Source organism: Mustela putorius, unplaced genomic scaffold (assembly GCF_011764305.1).
Source record: "Mustela putorius furo isolate JIRA1106 unplaced genomic scaffold, ASM1176430v1.1 tig00003845_pilon_pilon_pilon, whole genome shotgun sequence".
Classification (NCBI taxonomy): Eukaryota; Metazoa; Chordata; class Mammalia; order Carnivora; family Mustelidae; genus Mustela; species Mustela putorius.
The window spans coordinates 20,970,603-20,998,439 of NW_025421998.1; the positions used below are offsets into that span (position 1 = coordinate 20,970,603).

At 42.9% G+C, this 27,837-nt stretch overlaps 1 protein-coding gene across 4 annotated transcripts in view; it reads left to right on the forward strand.

The window, feature by feature from the left end:
- Positions 1-3,592: 3,592 nt before the first annotated feature.
- Positions 3,593-27,837, forward strand: part of SLC26A5 (solute carrier family 26 member 5) — a 53,848-nt gene continuing 29,603 nt past the window's right edge. For 3 of the 4 annotated variants that reach the window (XR_006609600.1, XM_045089696.1, XM_045089694.1), the window contains exons 1-2: positions 3,593-3,706; positions 7,126-7,209. The gene's annotated coding sequence lies outside the window, so the exon portion shown is untranslated. The remainder of the gene's footprint in view (positions 3,707-7,125; positions 7,210-27,837) is intronic. The other variant, XM_045089695.1, reaches the window with a different exon arrangement.

A 27,837-nucleotide genomic window follows, 5' to 3' on the forward strand; every position in this document is an offset into this window, starting at 1 on the left:
AATGCTTCAAGATCCAAGAGCATGAGTGTTTTAATGGTGAACTTTTAAGTATTTGTTTAGGTGATTGAGGTAGATGTTTTGGTAAAAATGCCATTAAAGTCTTCTGCTTGGATCAGATAGCCTGTGAGAGGGGACCTGCCACTCAGTCCACTGGACCCGTTTCAAAGACTTAATTCACACAAATGGTCACTTTTTCATATTTTAAGTACCTACAGTGGCATGTCTTCCCTCCTTTGCCTTTCACTGCCCTGGTAAGTGAGCCTTTATAATAAAGAACCTGGACCCGAGTCTCCATGGAAAGATACTCAGGCACTGTCTCAGGCAGAAACAATTATATCATTGTGCCCAATCTTTGGATTGCACATTCTTCTCAAGTCCTTATTATCTCCATGCTTCTTGTCATCCCTGTCTGGGCCTGAAGCTTACACAATTTGGTGCACTCTGAACTCAAAATTATAAATGAAAAATTAGGTCATGATGTGAATATTTATTTAGGAAAGGAAAATAAATCACAACATGTTCTAAATGTATACATGTACACACGTTCCAAATGAAAAAAAAAATTTAAATCCGAAAGTTGAGAGATGCCATAAACATTATCTGGAACTGCCTGAGGGGTGCCTGGGTGGCTCAGTCAGTCTGCCTTTAGCTCAGATTATGTCCCCAGGGTCATGGGATTGAACCCCAGGAGAGGTAGTAATCTCTCTAGTTCTTATAAAATTTGGTGATTGGCTTGCTCTTTACTCTCTTCTAGTTTTCATCTTCCTGTTTTGTTTGTGTTGTCCTAGTCTTTACAGACTCTGCCTCTCTCCCACTTGAATTATTACAGTAACCAGCCTCTGGTTCTCCTCTGCATCCATTTTGGTCCTTGGTAATCCATTCTTGGAGCAGTGACTGGATGGATCTTTCCTTTTTTTTTTTTTTTTTTTTTTAAGATTTTATGTATTTGATATATAGAGAGAGAGTACAAGCAGGGGGAGCGGCAGGCAGATGGAGAGGGAGAGGGAGAAGCAGACTGCCCCCTGAGCAGGGAACCCCATGCTGGACTCCATCCCAGGACCCTGGGGTCATGACCTGAGTTGAAGGCAGCTGCTTAACCAACTGAGCCACCCAGGCGCCCCTAGATGGATCTTTTCAACATGCAAATATGATCATAACGCCTCCTGCTCAAACTCTTCAGAGAGTTCCCAAAATCAAAATCCATAACTGACCCACGCGGGCTTTCGTGATCTGGCCCCACCTTTCTCTCCAGCTTTACTTTTTCTGCCCCTGGTCTCTGCGCGCTCCTCCGACAGCGGCAGTGCCCAGGCTTCTTCCAGCTCCTCCATGGCAGGGCGCTACTTGCACTAATCGGGCTTTTGCACATACTAGCTCCTCCCATGCCGCCTCCCGCTCTGTTTGTTGACACTCCATCCCGATCTGGACTGGACTGTGTACTTAAATGTGTCCATCCATCTGGATTTTGGTTTGCTTGCCTTGAGAGCATTTATCCATGTTTGCAATTTTACTTTTATTAATATGATTACCTAACCAAACTGTCGTCTCCCCCATTAGGTGGCAAATTCCCTGAGAGCAATTTATCTGCCAGGTAGTATATAAAAAACAATTGTTGTTACAGCAGATAATCTGGTGCTATTTCCAAGAGCAAATCAGGGTCGCCTGGGTGGCTCAGTCAGTTCGGTAGGATACTCTAGATTTTGGCTCAGCTGGTGATCTCAGGGTCGTGAGATCCACCCGCGCCCCCCCCAACGCCCGCCCCCGCAGGGCTCCCCGCTCTCTCTGGAGTTTGCTTGAGCTTCTGTCTCTCTCTCTCTCCATCTGCCCCCTCCCCCTACTCATCTCTTTCCCCCCTCTCTCTCTCAAATAAAATAAAATAAATACACCAGCGCCACTTACGGGCTTATTTCAGCCCCTAGAAATGCGTATCTCAGGCCCTGTTCCAGACCTCCTGAATTAGAATCTGCATTTCCTTTTTTTTCTTTTTTTTAGGAATCTGCATTTTTAACAAGATCCCCAGGTGATTGGTATCTGCATTACAGTTGAAGTACTGGGCTTCCAGCCATGCATGTGACAAGATCATCTCATACCGTGGCAAAGACCAAGTGTCAAACGTGTAGCACCAGAAAGGTCTGTCACAGAAGCCCAGTTCCCCCCTTAGTGTGTCATTCTGTTAGGATTTATTCAGAGATGTTCAAAGCCTGAAGACGAGCAAAACTGGTTTTACATATATGCGCAGATGTCAGTGATGCCTCCGCTCAGGATTCGGAGCTCCTTGAAGACACCTTTTTTTATTTCCAGCTCTTCTTCTTCCGGTGCCGGAAGGACAGCACGGATGCCCCTAGGTTGATGCCTGGCCTCCGCTCTGGAGGTGGCATCTGCTTATCAGCCCCAGTGGTGTCTCCAGGTGCACTTTTCATCTTTAAGCCTAGCGGCCAAATAGCCCATCACATGTGTGAGTAGAGTGTGCACGCGCAGAAATGCACAAAGCGGAAAAGAAGTCGACGCTGGTGAACCAACTGTAACCCTCACTAGGACTTAAAACCAGGGGCAAGTTGTTACGTTGAAATCATTTCTACCCTCACCTTCGAGGATTTAGGCCCTCAGGCTGTGGGGCCCTCTTGCAACTCAGTTGTTATAAACAAAACGAGGGGGGGGGCGCCTGGGGGACTCAATCGTTAAGCCTCTGCCTTGGGCTTGGGTCATGATCCCGGGGTCCTGTTGGGCCCCGCAGTATCCTGCTCGCTGCTCAGCGGGAAGCCGGCTTCCCCTCTCCCACTCCCCCTGCTTGTGTTCCCTCTCTCTGTGAAATAAAATCTTTAAAACACACACACACACACACACACACACACACACACGTTCTTTCTCGCTTTTCTTCCTCCTTCCCTTCTTTCCTCTTTTATTCGTCTTTCTCTCCGTTCTTTCATTCCATTCTCCGTTTTCCCCTCTGGTATATTCTTTTCTCTCAAATAGAATGCTTTGTTCCTTTACTTAATTTTTTTTCTTTTTTCTTTTTTCTTTTTTTTAAGGTGTTTCGTAAATTCTAACTAGAATTCCTGAAACAGAATCTGTCACACTTGGCCTTGTTGCACGAGTCCGTATTGGCAAGAAAAGTGTTCATCGATGGTGACTCAGCAAAGCATTCTTTTTTAAGACTGTCATTCTGCATCCCCACGTTCGTTGTCAAGTCTAAGTCTCCATAATCACTGTATGTGAGAATATATGTTAGGATGTTTTCATTTTAAAACTAATAAGCAATGATTCCGACTTGAACACTGTATCGCTTGTTTATTGTGCTTTCTTCAGCCTCCACCGTCTAAATTTGTCTCTTAGCCCACCTGTAAGCTACACGAATCCCCTCTTGAGTTCGTGGGCCGTGGGAGGTGAAAGTGGAGTGTCAGTTCCGTAACCTTTGGGGGCTGGACTAGCAGAGCATGAGCCGCCAAGTACGCTCCCGCAGTCGTTTAAGAGGACACCTCGGGCTCTCCGGGTCCGCGGGCAGAGAGCCGCGCCGGGCGCACAGGGCGGCGCCGGGAGGGGCGGGGCGGGGCTGGGCGGGGCAGGGCGGGGCGGGCTTGGGTTGGGGGCGGGGCGGCACCTCCTCCGAGACCCGCGCGCGGAGAAAGCAGAGCGAGGTGGTGGCGGCAGGGGCTACGGAGCACAGGGGCGCGGCGGCTCGGCCCTGGGCAGCCCCGGGCAGCGCCGGCCGGTGAGTGCGCGCGAGGGGGCCGGGAGGAGGGGGCGCGGGGCCGGGAGGAGCGGGCGGGGGTCCCGGCGCTCGGACGCGGGGAGGACAGGCGAGGACGCGCATGGAGCGCTGAGGGCCGTGCCTCGGCGCGACCCCCGGCTGGGACTCTTGGCTGTCCTCTCTGCGGTCTCTCGTGCTGATCTCTCCGGCTCTCGGGCTCTCACTCCTTCCTAACACTGAGGCAACTCTCACTTAAGTGAGAGTTGCCGCACGCGCGCTCTCCGAGAGCGAACAGGCTCGGGTCTGAGGAAGGGCTTTCCTCTGGAGACGCCTCCCCTCAGCCCCCTCAGTGGCTGCGGACAGACTCCGCTAGACGTCCGCCGCCGCTGACTTCTCACCCAGCCTTCGCTCTTCGCCGCTTCTCCAGCGCTCCCAGGGCCCCGCAGACACTCAGCCCTGCCCCGCCGAGGCCCGTATCTTCTCGGCTCTCGCCTGTCGGTTTCCCGTTCGGTTTCTAAATCTCCTTATCGCCTCTGGCCTCGGCGCTGGGACTGCGCGCCGACTGCGGGGCCGCCGGGTGCCCGGCCAGGGGAGCTGTGGTTCGGAGGCTGGAAAGCAGCAGCCGGCAAAGTCTGGCCGGTGTCCGCAGCTCGGTGAAGGCGACGAGCCTTCCTGATTTAAAATGTGGTGTCGCGAAACACCTGCGGTGCGGGGCGCGCTGCCGCCGTGGCGGATCTGCTGCTGCGGCCCCTGCGAGCCCCTGACGCATACTTAGCAAAGACCTTGGCTCAGGAAGCGGGTTAACACGCAGTGACCGCCTCACGGAGTGGGCTCTCTGGGCCAGGGCGGGGCAGGGGACGCATGCTGGGCCTTCTCGGTGGAGGTCAGGCCCGCGGAGGTGGAAAACCTGCACCGGGGTCTGTCAGCTGTCGTGGTCAGTTTGGGGTCCACAGCTGGTAAATCCTGAACGGACGCTCTAGCCACAGAAATGGTAATTCGGTGGGGGGGGGGGGACATTGAGATTCCGGTTTTTCTTATCTAAGAAACTGGGAACAACATGCATAAGCTATAAATGCACATAATATGCATCATTGAGGGTAAGCTTGGAAATAGAGGGGAAGTTGAATATGTAAGTAGGAGCGTTTTTGAAATGAAGTTTGGAGTAGGTTTTTGCCAGGCAGTCCTAATTACTGTAGCATTTATTTGTTCAGAAGACTTTCAGGTGGGAGACCAGAGGCAGGCAAGAGAAATTCAGACTAATTTGCATTAGAAAAAAAGCTGAGAGTGAAGAATTCGTAGGTAAGGTTGCTATGACTGATACCTTAAGTGCACTGCTGGAAAGCGTTCTGCTGTTAGGTAACACCTGAAGCCCCAATCCTGTTACGTAGCATTTCTTTTTTTCTCCCTTTAACTACTCTGAAACTAGACAGGGTTACAAGTTCCTCATTAATTTATGAGCGATACCAAAGAATTGACTCAATCCAGCAAGTATTCAAGCACCTTCCCTGTGTGAGGCACTTTGCTAAGAGCTGCAGAAGAATGGAAGATAGAGGAATTTTCCAGTGAAAACCACAACAAAACAATGGACCCCCTTGTCAGGTGTAGATGAAGTTTGCACTGCCTCTGCAATTTAAATCAAAACAAAGAGAGAAGTGCCTGTTTTCTTCTAGGAGTTTTATGGTTTCAGGCCTCACACTAAGGTCTTTGATCCTTTTGAGTTCATGTCTGTGTGTGATGTGAGAAGATGGGCCAGTTTCATTCTATTGCATGTGGCTGTCTAGTGTTCCCAGCATCATTTATGGAAAAGACGGTCTTTCCCCCATTGTGTATTCTTGCCTGCTTTGTTGTAGATTAACTGACCACGCAAGTGTGGATTTCCTTCTGGGCTCTCTACTCTGTTCTGTTGAGCTTTGTGTCTGTTTGTTTGCTAGTACCATACTGTTTTGATGTTTGCAGCTTTGTAGTGGAGCTTGAAATCTGGGAAAACTAAGTTGACTTTTCATCTCATTCTAAATGCCATGTGAGTCCCCTGATAGGTTGGTCATTTTGTAGTTTTTCTACCAGTGCAGGTAGTCTGCATTTTATTAATTCAAAATAAAAGATTTTCTAGGAACTATAACTAAATAAGAAGGTATGTCCATTTTCCCTAGTGTTTGCACTGTCATTGAGTTAATATAGTCAAAATCAACAACAAAAATGAGGGGATGGTGATTTTCCTTTGGTTTCAAACTAGTGAAATTGTGCAGAAAAGAAGACAAGGTCACCATGGGTAAATGTAGTCCTCTGGTGCTTCCCATATTTTATTTTATCTAAGTTCTTTCCTTTTGGGAGATAGCTCCAATTTCATGAAGTCCTTCAATTCTTCTTTTGGAAGACAGCTTCAGGAAGTCTTCCATTGTGGATACAAGCAATCATCAAGTACATCATCGCTTCAACTTCACCCTTGTAAACAACTGTATTGGGGGAGGAGATGGAGGGGAGGCAACAGTTCTTTTTAAAAATCTGGCCAAAGCTAAGGATGTTATCCCTAGAAAAGACACACACCACTAAAAATATTGCATATTTTTCAGATGAATAAGACCTCCCTTTAGAACAGGGGCAGTGATTTAGTCAGGGAAATGGAAATGAAGTGAGGATATGGGTAAATCCACAAACTGAGTGGTTAGGACTTAATTTACTTTGGAATGGAATAAATACTTGGTCTTCTATATAAGTGTTCTGTAAATAGGAAGTAATAATTGTATTATTTGTAAAAGGCTAAAGACAGTAGTCCTATTAATTTCTTAGTCAATATCAGCTTGTATTTTAAATGTTATGAATCCCATTTTTTAATTTTTTCTTGTCCTTCTCAAGGAAAGTGCTTCTGAGACTTTTCTCCCAGTGCTGATGTCCCATTCAGGGCACTTTCTCACAAACCAACTTTTATAATCACTAATTGTTTGAGATTGGAATGGTTCAATTTAAACTTTGAACTTGCTGTCTCACACACACATACTCATGTTCACCTCTGGGAAGGAGGGGTGTGTGTGTGTGTGTGTGTGTTTGGTATTACATAACTATTATATTCAGTATAAACCACTGTGATAGGGGTGCCTGGGTGGCTCAGTGGGTTAAAGCCTTTGCCTCTGCTCAGGTCATGATCACAGGGTCCTGGGTCGAGCCCTGCATCGGGCTCTCTGCTCAGCAGAGAGCCTGCTTCCCTTCCTCTCTCTCTGTCTGCCTCTCTGCCTACTTGTAATCTCTGTCAAATAAATAAATAAAATCTTAAAAAAAAAAAAAGAAAGAAAGAAAGAAAGAAGAACCACTGTGATAGCAGTAGTTGCATCTTGGGAGAGAGTTGGTTGGTATTAGGAATCAGCATCAAGAAACATTTTGGACATAACTTCTTTCAAAGAACAAACCAGCAACCACTGGATTAACTTTCCTTTCTTCTGTCCTAGGGCCGAGGAGCAAGCTCTCCCTGCTCCAGCTCTCAGCCCTCTGGGGACCTGTCCCCTGCCCTCTGTGCTGTACATTGGACTCGGGTAGGTAGAGAGCCACCTGGCAGTAGGAAACTGGGAAGGTGGGTCATAGGTAGTGATGGATTTGATGAGGAGCACGGGATTCCTTAACGCTTCCAGAGTCCTGAATCGTACACCACAATTTGGAAGAAAAGGGTAAGAGAGAAGATGCCAGAAGCAGCACAGCTTACTTTCTCTTTTTTTAACTTAGATCAGGACCAGCCTAACTGATCCTTAGATATGAAGCAGCTTTGACTTATCTTACTGAGTGACAGCTATGGAGTTGGTCACAACCTTAGAATGCCACTGGTAAACATTAATTGGATGAGTAAACTGGTGGAAATCATGGTTTTATTTTTGTTAATATTTTATTTATTTGAGAGAGACAAAGTGAGAGAGAGGGAGAGCAGAGAGAGAAGAACACTCCCTGCTGAGCAGGAATTTTCCCCCCACCCCAACATGGGGCTTGATCCTAGGACTCTGGGATCATAATCTGAGCTGAAGGCAGACACTTAACTGACTGAGCCACCCAGGTGCCCTGAGATCACGGTTTTAATCCAAGCTCTGACCTTAAATAGGTATGTGATCTTGGACAAGTAACAAATCAATTAAGTTCTTTGGACATTCATTTTTTTCTGTGTCCTATGGGATCAGTGATTCTCAACTACTAAAGCATAATTCTGTGCATTTGAATCACAGGGAGAGTTTATAAAAAAGAAAAGTGCTGGGTCAGAGATTTTGATTTAACTGGACAGGGGCAGGCCTAGACATCTCTCTTTTTCAAAAGCCTCCTCGTCCCCCTTCCAGGAAACACTAATTCCAGCCAAGATCAAAAATCACTAGGTTAAATAATCACCGACAACTGATCCTAAGATTATGTCACCTGAAGATAGAAAGCAGCCCCATAAAATCCCTTCTATCATAGTCTGGCCCAGGATTACATAGACTCAGTGGTAACCAAGCCTAGCATGCCTTCCTAAGAAGCAATCCCTGTCAGGTGACTTCAGTTTATGCAGGGAAGTTGCTGCGCCTTCTCACTGGTTCAGTATTCCCACAATGCTTTGCGTGTCCTTAGCACCCAGTACGTTTTGATGGACTGAACTTGGTGTAATTCTGCCTATCCAAGATGATTAACTGTTCCTAAATGTCCCCAGAGACGATTATCTCTCTCTTCTGGGTATCCATGCCAGTGTTCAATAGCCTGTTGAAATTTTTTCCTAGAAGTGATCTGTGACTGGTAAGGGTATGGGAGAAAAGTGTCAGCAAAGGATAAAGATGATGACCTTGATTGTTGCTGAAATGTGAGCTTCTGTGTCCAAACTAAGATAAAAAAGGTGAGCCTCACACCTTCTCAGGTAGTTGTAGACTCTCCAGTTACCAGAAGCGGGTCAGGAAAAAAAGAGCAAATTGTTTACCTTAATCATTTGTTTGGGACCCAGTCTTGTTGCCGTTACATTGTTAATTCTGTAGAGGTTCACAGTTTGAAAATTATTCTTAAGACTTAAAGATATAACTTATTGTAATCCATGAAATTTATTTCTTTTATCCTGCTCTTTTTTCTCCTTACCCCCCTTAACATCCCAAAACACCTAGAAGAAGATAAAAACTGTGTATTTTTGACTGTCAGAGCAGTAAAAGAGAAATGGACATGAGTCGACAAAAGATAGACAGGCATTAAGGAGGAAACCTCGAACAAGGGTAAGAAGGCCCATGGATTACAAGGAGCTGCACTTAATTTCTTTCTTTTCTCTACTCTTCACCTTAGAGCTGCTCCAAGTTTATTCTCAGGCATTCCAAAATTCAGGTGAATCATTGTATTTCACATGCTGTGTGTTGAAAAATACGGATTTGTGGCCCATGATTCCAGCATGTTCCCTGCTGTCTTCCAAACATGGTGGATAGAGCGTGTCTCTGTAGGTGAACTGGCAGGCTGGACACACATGGTCTCATCCAGCATTGGCCAATCCCAGGGCCTGGGCTAATTCTAAATAATGTCTTGGGTTGGGGAATGTATTTTTTTCTTAGCTTAGGAAAGCTACTGACACCAGAATGCTTTACCTTTGTGTTTGACAGGAAAGGGCCTTACCTGGTATCAAAAATCTAATGGAGACCTACAGAACCAGCTCAGCCCCCAGCCCTTTCCATCTGCCTAGAGCTGGTTACATCCCTGCCATTAAAAAAAAAAAAAAAAAGATCTTGTATTGGATTCATTTTTATATGTTTATTGCTGATCATTATTCTCAAATATTTAATAATATTGGCACATGCTGTTTCATTATTTCATAATTTATTCTTTACCTTCTTCTTAAATAAATTAAGATAGAGTAAATGTGGGGCGCCTGGCTGGCTCAGGTGGAGATTGTGACTCTTGATTTCATGGTTATGTGTTCAAGCCCCACATAGGGTGCAGAGATTACTTAAAATCTTTAAAAGCAAGATAGAGGAGTAAATGGACTCTGAAAAGATGGGTTTTGTCCTCATAACTTTAAGTTAAAACTCTAAGTAAAGGTCTTAATTATTAACTCAAATGTCCAGTGATGTGTTTAAGCATTGTTCCTCCCACAAACCTAATTTTTGAAGTTAATAAGTATTGTTAGGGTTGTTCTGGTACCTAGAATAATAATTCATTTGATTTTTTTTTTAAGATTTTATTTATTTATTTGACAGACGAGTAGGCAGAGAGGCAGGCAGAGAGAGCCCTCTTCTCCTCCCCGCTGAGCAGAGAGCCCAACATGGGGCTCTATCCCAGGGCCCTGGGATCATGACCTGAGCCTAAGGCAGAGGCCTTAACCCACTGAGCCACCCAGGTGCCCCTCATTTGCTTTTTAGATCTTTACTCCCTCAAAACAATTAAATGTTGCAAGGTAATCTGAAAAGAATCTCCAGTGGAAATATTGCAAGGTAATTAGAAATGATAAAATTTTCTTAACTAGACCCTGTCTGATCGAACACTTTTAACAACAGAGTCTAAAGCTAGCAGGGGTTTTCATTTCTTCTTTTCTTCCTCAGTTCACTCTTTCATTCAGCAAATGACCATTGAATTCCTGTTCTGTGCCTGTCCCCTTTTGCCTTTCATTCTCATGAAGGGAAGAGGTCAGACAGAAAATGAATTAATGTACAGTGTGAGTCAGAGAGTGATGTGTGCTATGAGTAAAAATAAAGCTGGGAAGAAGGCAGTGGAGAGGCTAGTTGGGCAATTTTTTAAATAAGATAGTTAGGAAAAGCTTCAGCTGAGAGAATGATGTTGAGCTCAGTCTTGAAGGTGGTGATGGAGAAGGTTCTGGGGAGCTCTGGGGCAGGAGTCACGTGCATGCCTGGCACACAGCAGGGAGGTCCCAGTGGCTAGAGCAGAGTGACAAGGTGGGGAGTAGGAGGAAATGAAAGTGGCGGGTGTGGGCAGAAGCCTGGGAGAATGCTGAAGATGGAATGGGGCCTTTAGGACCTTTTCAGAGGGGTTCTTGTGAAGTGATAGGAAGATGAGGTTTCTTACTCTTCAGTCAAAAATTCTATCAGCTCTGTGATCTGTTTTTCTGTTTCATCTTTGTTACACCCTCCTGATTGTCTCCAGCTTTCCCTTCCTCACCAATCAGCCCCAACCCTTCTTTCCCTTGGGATTCCTTTCTCCCCAAGGCTGGCCATGAAGTGGGATTCAGCCTCCCATTCTTCTTGCTGGCTTGGTACCCTTGGTGAGGCTCTCCCTTCCTTTTAAAAAAAATGCACTACTGGGGGCGGCCGGGTCCTCAGTCGGTTAAGCATCTGCCTTCAGCTTAAGTCATGATCCCAGGATCCTGAGATGGAGCCCCACATAGGGCTCCCTGCTCAGAGGTGAGTCTGCTTCTCCCTCTGCCTGCAGCCCCTCCCCCTGCTTGTGCGTGCGTGCTCTCTCTCTCTCTGTGTCAAATAAATAAATATAGGGGCACCTGGGTGGCTCAGAGGGTTAAGCCTCTGCCTTCAGCTAAGGTCATGATCTCAGGGTCCTGGGATCGAGCCCCGCATCAGGCTCTCTGCTGAGCAGGGAGCCTGCTTACCCCTCTCTGCCTGCCTCTCTGCCTACTTGAAATGTGTCTGTCTCTTTCTCTCTCTGTCAAATAAATAAATAAAATCTTTAAAAAAAATAAAAAATAAAATAAAAAATAAATAAATATAAATCTTTAAAAATAAAAAATAAAAGAATACACTACTAATTGGTAAAGAATAAAAACTGTCAGGTAGTACCAAAGCCAACAATGGTGAGAGAAGTTAATAAATGTATGCAAATGTATCTTGGTTTCTCCTGTAGCCTAGGTAGAAAGGGGCCGCACTGCTGGTTGGCGGAATTTAGTCTTCGTGTTTTGTTGGGTCTGTACGTGGTTTTATAAATACTTGTGTAACATTGAAAAGGTGATAGTTTTGTCAAAATGTTGTTTCAAGTTCTCTTGAGAAATTGGATGTTCTGGGGCGCCTGAGTGGCTCAGTGGGTTAAAGCCTCTGCCTTCAGCTCAGGTCATGATCCCAGGGTCCTGGGACTGAGCATTGCATCGGGCTCTCTGCTCAGCGGGGAGCCTGCTTCCTCCTCTCTCACTGCTTGTCTCTCTGCCTACTTGTGATCTCTGTCAAATAAATAAATAAAAAATCTTAAAAAAAAATTGGATGTTCTGTTTATATGAAGTTGTGGAATGCAGAGCCTGGGTGGCTCAGTCAGTTGAGCATTCAACTCTTGGTTTCTGTTCAGGTTATGATTCAGGGTCCTAAGATCCAGCCCCACTTTGGCCTCTGCGCTCAGTGTGGTGTCTGTGTAAGTTTCTCTCTCCCTCTCCCTCTGCTCCTCTGCCTCCCCACCTCCCCCTACACTCTTTCTCTCAAATAAATATATAAATATCTCAAATATAAATATATATTTATATATAATTTGTATCATAAATTATATTTTATATATAACATATATTTGATTATATTAAATATATAATAAATAAATAAGCATCAAATAAATAATAAATAAAAGTTATAGAATAGGCAAAACTAATCTTTGGTGATTTTAGGGATATGGCAGGGATTAACTAGATATAAGCCCATAGAAAATTTCTGGTTGACAAGAAGGTTCTATTTATATTAGTCTGAAATGCACAGTGGAGCTCATTAAACCACATACTAATGTGGGCAGCTCAATATATGTAAATTGAACCTGAATGTAAAGAAACTTTTTAAATGGAAGCCAGTATTCAGCAAGAGCTGGGTGGGAGCTAACTACTTTGGGTTGGCACAGGCTCTCTGGGTCTCTTCAGTCCTTGTCATTACCCACCAGGCCCCATGTTGGTGATTTTCACAGCAAGACTCTCAGTGGTTCTGGTTTCAGCTGTCATTGGGGACCTGGTATGTTGATTGACAGCAGAAAATATAGTACCTGCCTCTAGGGTTATACGTGAAAGCAGGTAAAAAAACAAACCTGATAGGTTAGATCAATCAAGCAGAGTATCCGCATCTATCTCTCAGTTAGTGGTGTTCTCAAACCTTGGGTTCTGAGAGGTCTCTGAACATGACTCTCACTCTTCAACCAAGAGTCTCCTGTGTTTGCAGACACCTTCTCTGAGAGGATTCAAAAAGTCCTGTGTACTCCTATCTTCAGTACTTACAGCTTGGTTTTTTCACGTTTGTTACAAAAATAATAGTGTGTACTGTGGAAATCCTAGAAAGTACAGATTAAAATAAAATTACTCTTCCACCATCCAAATGAAACGTCTGTTTACAGTTTTGTGGTAAATGCTTTCAAATCCTTCTCCATACTTCTGTGCATTTTATATTAAAAATGTGTTTGATTGGGGTTCGTGGGTGGGTTAATAAGACTCTGCCTTTGGCTCAGGTCATGATCTCAGAGTCCTGGGATCGAGCCACCCCAGTCAGGCTCTCTGCTCAGCAGGGAGCCTGCTTCCCCCTCTATCTCTGCCTGCTGCTCTGCCTACTTATAATCTCTCTCTCTCTCTGTATCAAATAAATAAAATCTTTAAAAAAAAATCTAGTATAACACTATGTTAACTGTACTGGAATTTTTAAAAGTTTAAGAAATCAGTGAAAGAGACAGAGGTATATATATATGCTAGAAAAGATGAAAAAACATAAAGCAGTCCAGTAAGTCCAATATCAACCTATTACTCTGGAAAATCAAAATAAGAATGGGGGGAAAGAGATTGACAAGTAACTACTAGGAAAAAATTCCTGTAGTTGAGATCAAAAGGATCCATCGAGTGAATGGAAAAAAAACATCCTTACAGGCATACAGTCATTATATAATTTCAGAGTCAAGGATACAGCAAGTCTCCTAAAATTAGTTTCTAAAAGGGAAGATGAAATTACTTAAGATTAACATAAAGTTTCTCATCAAAGAACTGGACATTAAATGTAATAAAGCAGTGCCTTCAAAATTATGAGGGAAGGGGCGCTGGGGTGGCTTAGTCGGTTAAGGGACCAACTCTTGATTTCAGCTCAGTTTATGATCTCAGGGTCATGAGATCAAGCCCTACCTTGGGCTTAGTGCTGAGCATGGAGCCTGCTTAAGATTCTCTCTCCCTCTCAGTTTGTCCCTTTCCCTGGTCACACACACTCTCTAAAAAATAAAAAATAAATTTAAAAATCATGAGGAAAATGATTTTGAACTTAAAATTCTATTCCCAGTGAAATTATCCAGTAGGTGTGAGGATGACATGAAGACATTTTTGGGCATTCAAAGATTCAAAGGACCCTTTCTGATCAATTACCTAAGGATGTGCTCCAGCAAAATGAGGCTAGAAAGTGAGAAGGAGGAAAATGTGAAAAAGAGTGTAACTCCCCAAGTGCAATTAAAATAAATCCTATGCTGACCGAGGTCCACCAAACTTAGAAAGAAATTAATACAAATTAGGTCAAATAATCATTGAGCTCCAAGAGAATGACTTTAATTCTATTCAATGGATAGAACCAGTAATGAACAATTTTAATGTAGTTATAATAATGGGACTTCTGGCAACATGAAGGACTAAGCTAACATGTATGTACAAACACACAAAAGCAAAAGATAAACTTTAAATAAAGTTAAACTTAGGGATGCCTGGGTGACTCAGGAGGTTAAGCCTCTGCCTTTGCCTCTGGTCATGATCCCGGGGTCCTGGGATGGAGCCCCGCATCAGGTTCTCTGCTCAGCAGGAAGCCTGCTTCCCCTCCTCTCTGCCTGCCTCTCTGCCTACTTGTGATCTCTGTCTGTCAAATAAATAAATAAAATCTTTTAAAAACAAATAAATAAATAGTAAAGTTAAACTTAACTTTAAATAAAGACTAGCAGAAGAATGCAGAAAAATGTTTTGTAAGAGCAGTGAGTGCAAGCTTATTTTCAGCACAACCTATAGGAGTTTCTCTGTGGGCTATAGATCCTAGGGTGAAGGGATGCGGTTGTACCCTGGAAAGAGGACATGGCCTCAGGCCTAAAGAGACGAGGAACCACCCCTTCTACCATTTAATGTGAGCTCACTATTTTAAAAACCTGCCAACTGGGGCATGTGGGTGGCTCAGTCGGTTAAGTGTCTGCCTTTGGCTCAGGTCATGATCTCAGAGTCCCAGGATCAAGCCCTGTGTCAGGCTCTCTGCTTTTTGGAGAGTCTGCTTCTTTCTTTCCCTCTGAACCTCCCACCTCTCATGCTCACTCGCTTGCATGCTCTCTTTCAAATAAATAAATAAATAAATACAGTCTTTAAAAAAATAAAAATAAGATGAAATATGGTCCATTAAAAAAAAGAAAAACCTACCAACAACCACAAAGAAGTATCAGCAAAGAAAACAAATAGAAAAATTAGATCCTCGAGAATATAAAATAATGGAAATACAGTAACAAAATCTTAAGTGTGTTAAAAATTCTTAAAGAGAAAAAAAGAATGCAAAGCAAGGAAAAATAGTATACTATGAGAAAAAGAACAGCATATTTCAAAAAGAAGGTATAGAAGTAAAAAATAGACACTGAATTTTTTAAATTAATGTTCTAGCTAAACAACATATTAGAGCCAAAGGTGAATTAAGTAAATTAGAAGTGGAATCAGAGAAAATTGCCTGGAATCAGGTCATTGAGATAAAAAGATGGGAAATGTCAGAGCTTAAAAAACACAATGATATAATGAGAAGTTCCAGCAAATGTCTAATAGAAATTCCAGAAGGAGTAAGGGAAGGAATTTTCCTTTATTTGTCCCATAAGTAAACAAATTTAAATAGTATTACAGGGAGGCCTGGGTGGCTCATTGGTTAAGTGTCTGCCTTCTGCTCAGGTTGTGATCCAGGAGTCCTGGGACCAAGCGCCACATGGGGCTCCCTGCTCAAGGAGCCTAACCCTCCCCCTACTCATGCTCTCTCTAGCTCTCTCTCACACATGCTTTCTCTCTCTCTCTCTCAAACAGATAAATAATTAAAAAAAAAAATAGTAATACAATTTAGCAAAAATAATGGGAAGTAAGAAAACAATATTCATCTTTAATGGTTATACATTCACAGATGTCTAAATTCAGTGATTTAAAAAAGTAGCTATATCATTCTGTTACTTAGAATAGTAGTTCTCAAACCTTTTTAATATACTTTTTAATTTTTTATTTAAATTCAATTTAGTTAACATACAGTGTATTATTAGTTTCAGGAGTAGAATGCAGTGATTTCTCAGTTGCGTGTAACACCCAGGGCTCATTACATCGTCTGTCCTCCTTAATGCCCATCACCCACTTATCCCTTCCCCCCAGCAATCCTCAGTTTGTTTCCTGTAGGTAAGAGTCTCTTATGGCTCCTTCCCTCTGTTTTTTATTTTATTTTCCTTTCCTTCCCTTCATCTATTTTTGTTTTTAAATTCCACATATCCGTGAAATCATATGATATTTGTCTTTCTCTGACTGACTTATTTCACTTAGCATAATACCCTTTAGTTCTATCCATGTCATTGCAAATGGCAAGATTTCATTTTTTTTTATTACTGAGTAATATTCCATTGTGTATATATATACCACAACTCCTTTACCCATTCATCTGTCGATGGACACATGGACTGTTTCCACAGTTTGGCTACAGTGGACATTGCTGCTATAAACATTCGAGTGCATGTGGCTTTTCGAATCACTATTTTTGTATCCTTTGGATAAATACCTAGTAGTGCATTTGCTGGGTCAGAGGGTAGTTCTGTTTTTAACCTTTTTTTTTTTTTTAAAGATTTTATTTATTTATTTGTCAAAGAGATAGCACAGCAGGAGGAGTGGCAGGCAGAGGGAGGGGAAGAAGCTGACTCTCTGCTGAGCAGGGAGCCCAACATGGGGCTCGATCCCAAGACCCTGGGATCATGTCTTAAGCTGAAGGCTGACACCCAACCAACTGAGCCACCCAGGTGCCCCCTGTTTTTTTTTTTTTTAAAGATTTTATTTATTGGGGCTCCTGGGTGGCTCAGTGGGTTAAGCCACTGCCTTTGGCTCAGGTCATGATCACAGGGTCCTGGGTCGAGCCCCTCATCGGGCTCTCTACCTAGCAGGGAGCCTGCTTCCCCCCCCCCCTCTCTCTGCCTGCCTCTCCATCTACTGTCAAAGAGAGAGAGCGAGAGCAAGCAAAGGCAGAGTGGCAGGAAGAGTCAGAGGGTGAAGCAGGCTCCTTGCTGAGCAAGGAGCCTGATGTGGGACTCGATCCCAGGACGCTGGGATCATGACCTGAGCCAAAGGCAGCTGCTTAACTAACTAAGCCACCCAGGCATCCCGGTGCCCCCTGTTTTTAAATTTTTGAGGAAGTAGTTCTCAATCTTAGGGATTTGGAAATGTGTCAAAGTGACTAAAGGATGCTGCTAGCGTTTAGCATCGGGGACAAAGATGCTAAGTGCAGAGGAGAGTTCCATGCAACACAAGTCCCACCCAGAATACTAATTTATTAAAATGCACTTATTAAAATGCTGATGTAGAGTTCAAAATAAATCCACCAGAGGAACTAAGAAAAAAATGATTTTAAGAAAATAGTTGCTTCAAGGAATAAGGCTACCTTTGGGGAGAAGAGGAATGGAAAACTGCTACTTTTCTGAACTAACCCTCCTGTAATATTTGCAGTTTTATCCTGTCTGTATTATTATGACCTGAATTTACCATTTTAGAAAAAGAAATGACTGGTAAATCAGTAGATTCTTCTTCTGTTTTTACTTCAAGTTCAGAATTTTTTTTTAGATTTTTTTTTTTAATTTGACATAAGCAGATCATAAGCAGGCAGAGAGAGAGGGGGAAGCTGCTCCCTGCTGAGCAGAGAGCCCAATGTGGGGCTTGTCCCAGGACCCTGAGATCATGATCTGAGCCAAAGGCAGAGGCATAACCCACGGAGCCACCCAGGCGCCCCTACCCTGGAATTTTTTTTTTTTTTAAGAGTTTATTTATTTGACAGAACACAAGCACAAAGCACTGAGTGGAGATCTGACCTGAGCTGCAGGCAGACACTTAACTGACAGAGCCACCCAGGCAGCCCTCAGAACTTTTTCATATTAAAATATCTGTCACTTAAACCTAATCACCAATTTGAATTGCTGAGCTTTTTACCCCAAAGAAGATTCCAGAAGCATATCTATTTATGATCTTTCAAGTGTTCCAGCTGAAAAATAAATCCTAGAATTTATCAACTTATGGAGTCACAGCAAATCCGTGTTAGATTTTATTTATTTATTTGTCAGAGGAAGAGAGAGAGGGGGAGAGCGAGCACAGGCAGACAGAATGGCAGGCAGAGGCAGAGGGAGAAGCAGGCTCCCTGCCAAGCAAGGAGCCCGATGTGGGACTCGATTCCAGGACACTGGGATCATGACCTGAGCCGAAGGCAGCTGCTTAACCCACTGAGCCACCCAGGCGTCCCGGGACTTCATTTTTTAATGAAACTGAATAATTTTTCCATAGCAGCATGGTGCTATACAGAACAAAGTAGGTTGGGAGCAGAGCCAAGTAACTAGCCTGCCCTTACAGTCCTATGACACCTGGCTCTTCAGCCTCTCCAGTTGCATTTTCTGTAACCACTCAAAACAGGATTTCTACTGGTGCTTTTGGTGTTCTATGAACATTTTATATTAATTTTTACCTTTCACATCTCTGTGCAGAATCACATGCCCTTCCTTCCACCTTCTATCCATTACTCAAGAGTGGCTTCAAATCCAGTATCCTCTCTGAAGCCTTCCAGTGTGCTCCAAAACCACCATACTTCATAAGCAGCAAATCATGACAAGTGAGAATACAGGCCTATAATTAATATTTAAACAACATCAGGTAAACATTCGAGCATGACCAGTCTGACACGCCTTAATGAGGCAACATTGCATATGCGCATGGTTTCTGAAATCAGACCTGAATCCCATCCTGGCTGTTCTTATCCTATCAGAGCCTCAGATATGTCATCTGAAAAATGTGGGTAATTCTTACGTCCCGTGGATGCTGTGAGTCTTTAATCCCACAGTCTCAGTAAATGTTAACTGCTGTAATTACATTTATTATTGTGTGTAAAGAAGCAGCTCACTAAATGTCTACCGTTCATGTTAGTTTAAGTCAACCTGTACTTCTTATATACTTATTTTGTAAGTTACTCAGTGCAGGTGAACTTTTTCTAAATTACTATCGCATATGAACTCACACAGATCAAAACCAGAATTCCGCTTGAATAGCGAAATTTTGGTGTTCCCTGCCTGTCTCAGTCAGTAGAGCATGTGACTCTTGATCTCAGGGTTGTGATTTTTTTTTTTAAAGATTTTATTTATTTATTTGACAGAGAACACAAGTAGATAGAGGCGGGCAGATAGAGAGGAAGGGAGGCAGGCCCCCTGCTGAGCAGAGAGCCCGATGTGGGACTCGATTCCAGGACCCTGAGATCATGACCTGAGCTGAAGGCAGCGGCTTAACCCACTGAGCCACCCAGGCGCCCTCAGGGTTGTGATTTTAAACCTCCCATTGGGCATAGAGTAAAGTAGCCAAAGTATCTAATTATAAGGAAAGTGGTTAACTAAATCATTGTAAATGTATATTAGAAAATATTATGCAACCATTAAAAATTATGCTTCTGAGGTTGTTTATTAATGTGGCAAAATGCTTATGATATCATGTTAAGTAAAATATCTTTAATGCAGGGGTTCTGGGTGGCTCAGTCAGTTTGGCGTTGACTCTTGATTTTGGCTCAGGTCAGGATCTCAGGGTCTTGAGATCGAGCCTTGCATTGGGTTCCATGCTCAGTGTGGAGTCTGCTTCAGATTCTCTCTCCCTCTTTCTTCCTCTCAAATAAATTCATAAAGTCTTCAAAAACAAAAATTTTAGGGGCACCTGGGTAGCTCAGTCATTAAGCATCTGCCTTCAGCTCAGATCATGATCCCAGGGTCCTGGGTTCAAGCCCTGCATCAGGCTCACTGCTCAGCAGAAAGCCTGCTTCTCCCTTTCCCTTTCCCCCTGCTTGTGTTCTCTCTCTCTCTGTCTCTCTCTCTGTCAAATAAATAAAATCTCAAAAAAAAAAAATAAAACCAAAAATTTTAATGCAAAACTATTAAGATAATATCATGTGAATATACATTATATATGCACAAATTATGTATTTATAATATACACTCAATATGTATTATTTATACATGAGAAAAATGAAGAATTTCCAAATTTCCACACTGCTCATATATTTTATAAGGAAAAAAATAATGATTTATATATCAAAGGCCCTTGATCTCATTTCCTAAAGGATATTTTCTTGCCGACAATCTCTTTCTCCCATTCCCAGAACTTTCTCTTTTCCCCTATATGCTCTCTCATTTCATATGCTTCTCCCCACCTGTAAGAAATCCTTAAAGGAGGTGGAATGCTGCAAAGACATTAGAGGACAAGCGTCCTGAGGACGTTTACCATAGCTTATTGATCTCTAAGCCAGCTTGGATGTGACAGCCAATCATGGAAGTAGAAACTCAGTTGAATTATATTGAATGCATGAGTAGAGACCTAAGACATTGAGAAATGGAGCAGATAAAAGGAAGTAAGTGTGAGATTGATTTAAAAGGTAATCATAAATATGTATGGAGTCCCTTATTCTAAGTGCTTTATAATTCTTACATTAATCCCCAGCACAGCACGGTTGGGACTGGCTAGACAAATTATGAGCATTCGTATAATGGCATGCTATGCAGCTGTTTAAAAAACAAAACAACAAGGGGGTGCCTGGGTGGTTCAGTCGGTTGGGTAGTATTGACTCTTGGTTTCAGCTCAGGTCATGATTTCAGGGTGATGAGATAGAGCCCCACATCTAGCTCCATGGTCAGTGAGGACTCTGCTTGAGATTCCTTCTCTGCCTCTCCCCTCCCCACTTGCGCTCTTGCTCTCTCTCTCAAATGGATAAATAAATCTTTAAAAAATGAGGACTCTATTTTATAGTGATATGGAAAGAAAACCAAGAGATATTAAGTGAAAAAAGCAAGGTGCAGAACAGTATTAAGTTATGCTACCATTCATAGGAGACTGTGTTCATGCCTGCCTGTGTAAAATACTTCTGGAAAGACACACAGGAAGTAGACACTATGGTTGCCTCCCAGCCATAGAATGGAAGTGAAACTGTAATTTAATTCTTTTTATACATGCATTTTTGAGCCATGTGAATATATTAGGGATTCAAAAAGGTAATTAAATGAAAATGGAGGAAAATCATTATTCCCATTTTCAAATAAGCAACCTGAGATCGAACGAAATGAGGTTCCCTGCCCGCAGCAGTAGTAACAGTCACACGTATGGAGCATGAGCACGTACTGTGTCCCATGCCCCACGATCGGTACTTGGGAAACATTTTCTAATTTATTCCTCACAGATCTATGTTGAAGTGTTATGTTTATTTCAGTGTTACAGCTGGAGAACCTGAGGGAAACAAAGAATCTATTTTCCAATCCTGGACACTTTTGGAAGTGATAATTACTCTGGGACAGTGAGTATAAGCCAGCACCCAGGGTCACTCCACTTAGAGAAGACAGATAGTGTGCCAGATGTCCTGTCATCACGGCAGAATTGGAACGTGGTCTGTGTCACTCCACAGCCTGCACGCCTAACTGCTGTTTACAGATAAGCAAACGAAGGGACAGAAAACTGATGTCGCTTGCAAAATGCACACAGCTGTTAAAGTGCCAGTTCCAGCCTCCAAATGTGGTCCTTCTGAACCCAAAGCCTATACCATGTGATGTGTCTCTGGTTAGAAATCTAATAATTCTTTGGCAGAGGAATTTAAGAGGAGGGTGATATATCTGTAAGAAGAGGGAAAGGATGGGCAGAGCCCCAAGCTAAGTCCTTTGGTACATTTGGTGTCCCCCCCCATTCAAAGACCCCGAGAGAGCATTCAGTCGCCAGATGTCTGAGAGACTGCTGACTGCAGGGGTGTGTGCCCAGTGTTTCATGGACGGTGGTCGCCCCACAGAGCTTCTCATCCACATTCAGGAGCAGCTTGCACAGATTTGGGGGCCTTTGGCTCTTTGTAAATATTGGACATCGTAGTTCATCAATGATTGTTCATAAGGAAAAGCAGATAATATATGCTAAGAGTCCCAGAAGACTAGAGAAAAGGAAGCAGCTTTTTCAAATTGCTTTTAGGAAAAGACTGATAAAGTCATGAGTGAAAAATCATTTTCTGGACTACAACTCACGAAGCCTTTTCTATATGCTATGCCCATTATAGAAAAGTTTATGACCTGGGAAGTTTAGAAAATTTTCATAATAAATAACATTTATTTTTGTTAGTGGTTCATGCTGATGCCCTTAGAGAAATTATGTGAAAGATATAGTAAGTTTGGGCATGTGGCTGCATAATTGGAAGGAAAAGATCAACCTAGGCATTAGGACTAATTTGACTATTATGTAATTAATTATAGAATTACAATTAGAGTTATAGATATGTAAGTTGATTACTTTGTAAAGAGGAACAGATGCCCTGAAACCCTCTCTCTTCTGATCCCTCCAGTCCACAGTGAGGAATATTCACAAACTGAAAAACATTACTGAACCGGTGTGTGTGTGTGTGTGTGTGTGTGTGTGTGTGTGTGTTAGTGGTGGTGGTGGTGGTTGGGTGGGGTGTGTTAGTTTCAGACAACTGAATCCATTCTAAATCCACAGAGATTTTATTGGTGTTTTGAATAAGCATGCCAATTACTGATCTCAGAATGTTGTCACTAGAAATATAATTTAAGAATGAGGAGGGGGACTCTAGGTGGCTCAGTCGATTAAATAGCTGCCTTTGGCTCAGGTCGTGATCCCAGGGTCCTGGGATCAGGTCCCACATCGGGCTCCCTGCTTAGCAGAGAACCTGCTTTTCTCCCTCTCACTCTGCCTGCACCTCTGCCTACTTGTGCTCTCTACCTCTCTGTCAAATAAATAAATAAAATCTTTCAAAAAAAAAGAATGAGGAGGACACTAAGACTCAGTTTCTATATAGTCATTCAGCAAGCATTTTTGAGCCCTAAGTAGCCATCACTGAACAGAAATCCACAGAACTGAGTTTCCACTCAGTTTCGTTTCCCAACAGGTTGTTCCTTTCTCTCTCTGCGTGGGCTTTAAACAATGCAGGTTCTGGAATTACTAAATCGGCATCTCTAAGTGACCTGGAAATCTGTCATTTCAAGCTCCCTGGATGATTCAGACACACTTTCTGAGTATGGAATCTGCTGGATTCCATAGTTGGCCCTGTCATAACGATCCTGAACGGCTCAGATGCTTGAGAAGCAGACCCAGGGCTGGACCCTGACCCTGACCTCTATGTTGGAGCATCTCCCACAGAATCAGTGTGAAGCTTCATTATCGGCAAGCAACTAATGCTTGCCTTAATTTGAAGTTAAAAATGGTGCCACTGTTTTGTCATAGTTTTTATTTATAAATATGTGTCTTTTAAATAGGGAACAAGGTTTGTGTCTTGAGAATCTTTTTGGAGAGGTCACTCACCCCATGTGAGTGTAGATGGGTCTGTTTTCTGGCCTACAGGGGGAGGGGGTTAAATTGCATCATCTTCAGGATGACTTTCCAACCTAGAAATCTGTGATGAAAACTCTTTTTAAATCCCTTCTTTCATAGCTGTGGAAAACAGGATTTGAACCTCTAGGTCATTTTGCTTTTCTGTGGCTAGTTTTTGTTGAAGGACCTGTCAAAAGATTTCCCTCTTTCGCCCATCTTAGAAGTGACATTTCTCGAGTGAAAGCTTGCATGGTTTTACAACATGGTGATTTATATTTTAATCAGCACACTGGAAGCTCATTATCTGTCAGATAAGAGTCTGGTCATTTGATCTGCTCAGGTTGGTCCCTTGGTGTCTTTGCCACACTTCTCCTGATAAGGGAGTTATTGATAGCCTTCGTGGCTTTAATTATTTAATCATTATTGATGAGTGTTAAAAGTTCCCCAGAAGGACAGCCGACAGCCTGTCTTTATAACACCCTCTTCTCTGTTCTTGTCCTTACCCTTCCAAGAACTCTTTTCTTTTCCCAGAAAGAAAAAACTGCCTAACAGGTATCTCAAGGAGGCATAGATCATAGCCAGAATCCTAACACCTCAAAAATATTTGAGAATCCCATGTACCTCTGTCTCTTCCTAACCTACAGAGAGTTATAGTTGCCACACTTAGCAAGGGAAATATAAGATACCCAGTAAAATTTGAGATAAAGCATGAAATTTTAATATAATATGCTCCATGCAATATGCTCAAAAAGTATTTGGTGTTTGTCTGCATTGCATTTTAATGGACATCGTATATTTTATTTGGCAACGCTAGAGAGAGTATATACCCTAACGATATCCTAAGTCCACCTAATGTTTTGAAATCTAACTTCCTTTGAGACTTGCTCCTAATTTAAACCTAGAATGAAATGTTTGTAACAACTGAGACTTTATTTGTGTAAATTTTAACAACTACATACAGCTCCTTCTTGTTTTCAGAACATAATAGAAATAAGACTTTACTTGAAAAACCTAAGCTAGATATTTTCCTGTTTTGTAGTTTTTTATTAGCTATTTCAAGGACACACATAAGCAAAGACAGTGATACAATGCATTGCCCACACTTTATTTATACCCTATACAGTTTTTTTTTTCTTTTTTTGTTGGGATGTGGGTGTTTCTACTGCCATTCCCTAAGTCAGTGATTTTGACCTTCACCTGTGCCTTATCTTCTCCTGGAGAGCTTTTTACATTCACAGCCCCTGCTTGCCTCCCACACCAATTAAGCTGGAATCCCTGGCAGGAGATCCAGACACCAGTCCTGCCCCGGTGATTCCAGTGAGCGGCCAGGGCTGAGAACTAGTTCCCTAAATGAGAATGGTGGAATCAAAGAAGTAGTATTACTGCTGAATTGTGTCCTTATATTTCAAACTCATCTTCAAAATTACTTCAAATTATTTGTGGTTTTTTTATGTCTTGTTCATGTGTGTTTCTCTGTCTCTCGTAGGTTTTAAACCAGTGGTCCTCTACTCGTTAAAATCATCATAGGATGCTTTTTAAAGAAAAAGCCTGGGCTCCCCTCCTGGAGGTTGGGCTCTAATTGGTCTGGTATGGAGCCCAGGATTTCTGGGTTTTGAAAGCACCTGAGGAGATTCTGAGTTTAGGCAGAATTGAAAGCCAGTATTTTTTAATATGTCAAATACTGATCTAGCTGATCATCTGAGTCTCCCAGGGTACTTTTAAAAATTTATTTATTTATTTATTTATGGAAGAAAACACATTTATGTATTTATTCGTTTCTACTTACAAGTTGGGTCACAGACATCAAGTAGACACAGCAGTGCCTGGCAATTCCTTGTCAGTCTCTGGTCTAACTTCTCTTCCCTCAGACCTCCAACCATCTCTCTTTCCTTCTCACTTTCTTTCTTACTTTTTTTAAATTAACATTTCTTTCTTTTTTTTTTTTAAAGAATTTATTTATTTGACGCAAGTAGGCAGAGTAGCAGGCAGAGATAGAGGGGGAAGCAGGCTCCCTGCTGAGCAGAGAGCCCGATGTGGGACTCGATCTCAGGACTCTGAGATCATGACCTGACCCAAAGGCAGAGGCTTAACCCCCTGAGCCACCCAGGTGCCCCAACATTTATTTCTTCATTTGAGAGAGAGAGAGCAGTGGGGAGGAGCAGAGGGAGAGGGAGAGAGAATTTCAAGCAGACTCCCTGCCGAGTGCCCCTGAGATCATGACCTGAGTAGAAATCAAGAGTCCGATGCTTAACCAACTGAGCCACCCAGGCGCCCCTACTTCTCACTTCCAATACAATTCACAAAAGAGAAACAACTCATCTTTCCAGCACCACGTCCACCAGCCTAAGTGCATTTGTGTCCACATACTATGCCTTCCCACTGTGGACAGAGAGGAGCTGTCCTTGTCCTCCCCAATGTCAGGTCCTGGGATGGAGCCCTGCGTTGGGCGCCACGCTCAGCTGGGAGTCAGCTTCGCCCTCTACCTCCACCCCTCCCCCTGAACCTGTACTTTCTTTCTCTCTCAAATAAATATATAAAAAAAAGAAATGTCTTGTTTCTTCTGCTGTGTTTCAATGTAAACACCTTTTTTGTTGCTCCCAACCCTTTAGAGAAGGCTGTCCCATGTGCATACAGCAACGCATGCCCACACCCACATGAACCGAATGAACACTGTCCAGACCCCGCCCCTGGAAATGCTATTTCAGGAGGTTCAAAGTGAGGCCCTGACATCAGTGCTTTATACGCTCTCCAGGCCACTGTGCCAAGTGGCCAGGTTTGGCCCCACCGATTGTAGGTGACACAACATCACAATCCATCCCATTGATGTCTGGGCAATTGATGTTGGGGAACATGACATCAATGGCAAAACTGGGTTTTTGCAACAGGGAATAAAAGAAAATCTGACTCTTATTAGGCCTCCCTCAGATCTACTTATCCTTTTCTCTTTAAGTGACTCTATGAAGGAAGATACAACCTTTCTGAAATAGGACATTAGAAGACCAAGGAGATGTACAGAGGAAATGAATAACAATACATTTTAAAGCAGGCTTACTCTCCTATAAAAACCAGAGAGGAAGCATGAGCTACAAAACAGTCATGAGCTCCAACCCAAAGATATCATTCATTCATCAAATACTGATTGCCAACTAAGAGACAGGGACTGAGCTAGGTCCTTAAAGCTCAGGGTATGGTATGACCTCAGGAATCACAGTCTAGAAGAGACCAATAATTACCATCAGTGGGAGGAAAAATGTGAAACTACCTAGGTTGTAAGTATAGACCCAGTCCTTAGGGGATTAGAGAAACAGGAGACAAAACTAGGCTTTTGAAAGATATAATGATCAGGGGTATAGGGAGAATGAAAGGAAGAGTGAGGGGGAAATAGCATTTCTTATCAGAGTGAATGAAACTGTAGGCATGGACACCACGGCTTAAAGCAGCATGCATGGTATGTTGCCTGAAATATGGGTGGTTCTACAACACTGTTGTGTAATGTTCTGGAAGAATTGGGGCAGGTGGAAGGCAGGCAGGTCGCCTTGCCCTATGGGCAGACTCCACTCACATACATCAGCCTGTCGTTCTTGGGTATTATGATGAGTTCTTAGACTGGCCATAAAAAAGTTAGCTGAGAGATGGGTAACCAGCCTTGCTAGTCTAAAACTGAAGACATAACAGGGTGCCTGGGTGGCTCAGTGGGTTAAACCTCTGCCTTCGGCTCAGGTCATGGTCTCAGGGTCCTGGGATCAAGCCCCGCATTGGGCTCTCTGCTCAGCAGGGAGCCCACTTCCCCCTCTCTCTCTGCCTGCCTCTCTGCCCGCTTGTGATCTCTGTCAAATAAATAAAATCTTTAAAAGAAATAAAAGGAAATACAGACATATGATCTCTATTTGTCAGATGCTGCTGTAAAATCCTCTTTCTCCAGACTAATCTGCTCATATCTTCCTTCTTGGTACTTGCCTGGATTTATGGTTAGGCTTCCTTTTTATTCTATACTCTGGAATTTTTAACCTCCTGGGACATAGGCACTTGTTTTTGTGTGTTGTGACTGTGGTTGATCACACGACCCTGAGTTCGCTGTGAGTGTAATTTCAGTTTGGTGAGGAACTTTTCACCCCTCAGGGATTACATGGAGCAACGTCAGTAATCTCCCACATCCCTCTGGTTCCCACGCAGACACTTATTAGCTCAGCTAGCCGCCATCTCCTCTGCTCTTACCTTCCTTCAGGTGAGAACACTGGCTGTAGTTGTCGTGCACTGAATTTTTATTATAAGGTCTATAGTTCAAATACACAGACAAATACAAAGAATCATGTAACCAACTCCCATTCACTTACTGCAAAACTTAATCAGGTCTAATCATTTTTCTCTATTTGCACCAGTTTTTACAAACTAAAACATTGTAGATATTGTAAGTTAAAGCTTGTCTCCTCTCGGTCTCATTCGCCTTCTTTCTGAAGGAACCACCACCCTGATCCAGTGTTTCTCATTATCATTCATGGTTTTATACATTTATTACATATATGTGTCATAAAGAACATATAGCATTGCTTTATACATTTTTAAGCTTTGTTTAAATTACTGCATCCTTGAAGTATCCATCTGAGCCTTGCATTTTTACTGAAAATTAAATTTTTGAGATTTACTGATGATGACACAAGTAGATTTAGGTTGCTTTTTAAAACTTCTTTATAGGGGCACCTGTGTGGCTCAGTTGTTAAGTGTCTGCCTTTGGCTCAGG